Source organism: Mytilinidion resinicola (assembly GCF_010093595.1).
Source record: "Mytilinidion resinicola strain CBS 304.34 unplaced genomic scaffold BDZ99scaffold_14, whole genome shotgun sequence".
Taxonomy (NCBI): domain Eukaryota; kingdom Fungi; phylum Ascomycota; class Dothideomycetes; order Mytilinidiales; family Mytilinidiaceae; genus Mytilinidion; species Mytilinidion resinicola.
This window is the reverse complement of record NW_022985450.1, coordinates 1,307,324-1,312,112: the sequence shown is the minus strand read 5'-3', so window position 1 is coordinate 1,312,112 and position 4,789 is coordinate 1,307,324.

The window sequence follows — 4,789 nt, the reverse complement described above, 5'->3', positions numbered from 1 at the left end:
AAAAAGATAAGGAAATTGTTGTAGATTAGACTGCAGGTCGTATTAAGTTAATATCTATTGGCGTTGTGGAGCAATTTGCATTTAATGTTGCGATTTGCTTGTGAGGTGGGCCACTCGCTTGGGTGGGCCGCTCGCTTGTGGAGTACGTTATAACCTCTAAATTGATTAGAAATCTAGTAAAGTAAAGATCTAACTAGAAAGCGGACTAAAGGGCACCCTGCGCTAGGATAAGCCTAAGTAAAAACCAGATATTAATACAGTATCCTTGCAAGGTAGAAAAGCCTAAAGAAAAGAACAGGTAATAAGCTAACAATAGCCTAGACCTATAGACAGCCGGCAGCTAGCCGAGATAATAAAAGCACTAAATATACTAGAAAAGTACAATAAATTTAGAGGAATCTTTATAGAAAAAACTTAGGATATACTACTAAAGTATTAGAAGTAGGATTACTATATTCCCTTAGTACCAAACGAATAACTACAGTTTAGACTAATCTACTTACTAGCCTAGAGTAAGCTGGAAGTACTAAAAGAATACCTGGAAAAGAACCTAAGGTAAGGATTTATTAGACTATTAGAATTACCCGCAGGTTACCCTGTAATATTTGTCCTAAAACCTAATAGTAAGCTACGCCTTTATATAGACTATAGACAACTAAATAAGATTATAATAAAAAACCGCTATCTACTACCTTTAATTTCTAAGCTTAAGAATTAACTATATAAAGTAAAATACTTTACAAAGTTAGACCTATATAAAGGATACTATTTAATTAGGATTAGAGAAGGTAAAGAATAGAAGACAGCTTTTAGAACTTAATATAGATATTTTAAATATATAGTAATGCTATTTAGGCTTACTAATGCGCTAGTAATATTCTAAGCAGTAGTTAACTCGGTGTTAAAAGGCTACTATAGTAAGGTAGAACGGTTCCTGTAAAGATATAGGCACGCGGCCTATAGTACGTGGCCTACAGCACGTGCCTGCGGAAGGCGATGCGCCGCTCCGGCCCTTAGGCTCTAGCTGCCGTTCTGCGGCAAGCTCCATCATCCACCTATCTATTACCACTTCTTATAGCTAGCTACGCAGCTACGCTGCGCGCCCTTACGGGCGCAGCCTTAATTAATACTTTTTTCTCCTGCCTACGTGCACTACGTGCACTGCGTACACCGCGTGCACTGCACCTTCTTCTCCTTTTCCTCCTACCTAGGTGCTCTGCGTGCACTACACCGCTTTACACTATTATACTACTTAGACAGGTTTGCAGTAGCATATCTTAACAATATCCTGGTATACTTAGAAACGCTAAGCAAATATAAGGAATATATGCAAAAAATACTTAAAAAACTTAGAAAATATAACTTTATAGTAAACCCGGATAAGTATAAGTTCTATAGGCAGAAAGTTGGATTCCTAGGATGCGTTGTTAGTCTAGGACAGATTAAAATAGAAGAAGGTAAGGTGTCCTCTATCTAAGAATAGCTAGAACCTATAAGCTTAAAGGAACTATAGTTATTCCTAGGGTTAGCTAAATATTATAGGCAGTTTATTAAGGGCTACTTAAAAATTATAGAGCTACTTACAGGACTTATATAAAAGGATATTAAGTACTAATAGACCCTAGAAGCGTAAGGCATATTTAATAAGTTAAAGATATATTTTACCTTAAAACTAGTATTAGCAATTTTTAATCTATAGAAACCAGTTACTATTAAGAGTAATATATTAGACAAAGTATTAGAAGCAATACTTAACTAACTAGATAAATAAGGAAAGTTGCACCTTATAGCGTTCTACTTATAGAAGCTAAGCCTAGCTAAGCTAAACTATAATATCTATAATAAGAAACTGCTGGCTATAGTAGAAGCCTTTAGTTAGTAGAAAGTTTATCTTAAAGAAGTAGTATATATAATATAGGTATATACAGACTATAAGAATCTAATATACTTTACTATAACTAAGAAGTTAAACAGAAAATAAGTAAAATAGTTAGAGAAATTAGGAACCTTTAATTTTAGGATCACGTATTAAAAAGGATTAGAAAACGCCTGTATAGATATATTAAGCTAAAGGCCGGACTATATAGAAGGAACTAAGAAGTCTAAGTATTTTATACTTAGAAAGAAAAGTCCAGAAACCCTTAAATTTAACTACGCGTAAGCAGTAGTTGCTTACCGGTTTAAGGATAGTAAGTAGAAAGAATAAATTAGGGCAGCATAAAAAAATAACCCGGAAAGCTAAGATTTAGTAGGTTATAACTAGCAGAGTCTGCGCCTAGAACTAGTAAATTAAGAGTAAGAAGAAATCTAGGACAGTATTATTACCCTATAGGATAAGGTGTTTATACCTAAAACCTTATAAAAAGAGCTTATTAAGGAATTCTATAGCATACTAATATATAGATACTAAGGAGTTGAAAAAACCTAAAAAAGAATATCTAGGATATTCTATTTCCTAGGACTCCGGAAAATAATAGATAAGGTTATATAAGAATATAAGTGCGTAAAAAATAAGTTAGTACAACACGCACTATATAGGCTAATAAAGAGTCCCTCTATATAAGAACTTAATAAGTAAACAGCAATTAGAAAAGGTTATATTGCTATGCTATAGAAGTTATAATATAAAGAGAGAAAGAAGGTTAAGGGCGCAGCCGCTAGAAGTAGGTTTCTGGCGCGTTTAGCGCTAGCTGCTAGTGCACCCTCCTAATTATTATATAACTATATAACGTTTTATAACTACAGGTGAATATTGCTTGCAAAATAAAGGAAAAGGCCGTCTAAGGCCTAATACTACCTTCCTTCTCCGCAGGTCTAAGCTTCTATAAGAAGTAGCAAAAGAAAAAAGGTTGCAAACCAAATAAATAAGCTTCTAAGCGTTGGTGCGCTTAGAAAACACTTGCTAGAAAATGCTAATATTATAAAATTGTCTTAATTTTCCTTTCTAGGTCGCCAGTTAAGTGGAAAGACTTAGGCAGAAGAGCGGGGTTTATATAGGTATTTCCAGTAGAATAGCCAGGCGTTATAGTAGTCTAGCCAATTCTTTTGTGGGTTCCTAATAGTATTAAGGGTTGTCTACCTATTTAACCTTATATTAAACACCGCGTCTAACTTATCTAGAATTAATAATTTTATTAATAAAGAACTCTCCTTTTTAGGTTTTTATTTCTTTATCCTAGACTAGATAGATAGGCTATAGTTCTAGACAAAACTATAGAAGTACTAGATTAGAGTAGTACTAGTATAGTAGGTTTAGGTGGAAGATATTAAATATTTCTTTAGCTACTAGCTAGTTAGGAAGCTAGACTTCTACTACTTTACTTCTAGGGATAATTTAAGTAACAGGCCAGGGTCTAGTGTATTTATTATCTAGTTTCTTAGCAGGGCGCTCTATTTTCCAGTTCCTGGTGTTAATATAGACTAGGTCTCCTATTTTAAAAAAAAGGGGCGTTAGCGCAGTGCGCGTTTGCGTGTTCTGCTTATTATTTTTAGGCCTAAGCAATATTTTCCTAAAGGAATTTAGTAAGCTTTTCTATACTATTAGATATATTATCTGCAATTTTAATCTTATTTATTGTTCTGCTGTCTAAATCTAGGTCTATAGCCTTAGCCGGTTCTAGGCCAGATTAAAGATAGTAGCTAGTGTTTATAAAAAACAGCGTTATACCTGTAGATGTATTAACAGTATTATTTACTTAGAATTCTGCTATTAGTAGCTAGTTAACCTAATTATCTTAGGCATAGTTAATGTATTTGCGTAAATATTCCTCTAGCTCCTAATTAAAGCGTTCTGTTTATCTATTAGTTTTAGGGTGGAAAGTAGTAGATATTTTAAGAGATATTCTAAGGCGTCGGCATAGGCGTTTCCAGAACTTAGTAATAAAGTTGCTGCCTCTATCTAAAGTAATAGATTATAGGATTCTGTATAAGGTAAAAAGTAGTAGGAAAATCTAAACTAGTGCCTTTAAACTTAGACTATCTATAGGAATAAAATGGCGGTATTTTATAAGTCTGTTGCAGACTATAGCAATATTCCAATATTTAATTCCTTAGCGGGTGCAGGCGGGGAGACTAATAATGTAGTTAATACTAAGATATGGGCGCTAGTACCTGTACACCCCCTTTTTAGTAGTTGTACACCCCCTTTTCTAGTAGTTGTACACCCCCTAAACCCCTGTCGTTTCACCGCCCTCTAATTGGCTCGGAGCACTGCGCCGGAGCTCCGGTTATTCACCTATACATCACGTGAGGCTATACGAATTGGCGTGCAGCCTTTCCGATTCGTGCAGCCTCGCCGATTTGTATAGCCTCACGTACGAGCTCACGTACGGCTATACGAATCGGCGTGAAATAGGTTGGCAGCATTCTGCTCTTCTGTAACCTCACCGATTCGTGTAGCCTCACGTACGAGCTCACGTAGTATAAGTATAAGTCTAAGTCTAAGTATAGAATAGAAATTCTATTCTAGAAGTGCCTACGTGTCTACAAGTATGCCAAACCTGTCAAAACCTCACCTTATTACGGCTCCTTTGCATTGAGCCTAGCCCCCTCGCATCACCGCCTCCGCCTGCTCAATATCTCGGTCAATTTCCACCTCAATATCTTCATCATACGTCGCAAGCTGACGTAGAAGCTCCTCTCGGCTAAGCCTCTGTGCCTGAGGATGAGGCTGAGGCTGAGGCTGAGGCGTAGGCTGAGGCGTAGGCTGAGTACTATCTTGCCTCTGAGCTCGTGCCTTTTTCCGTGGTACCTTATCCTTTGCACCAGGCGGCCGGCCGCGCTTTTTAGC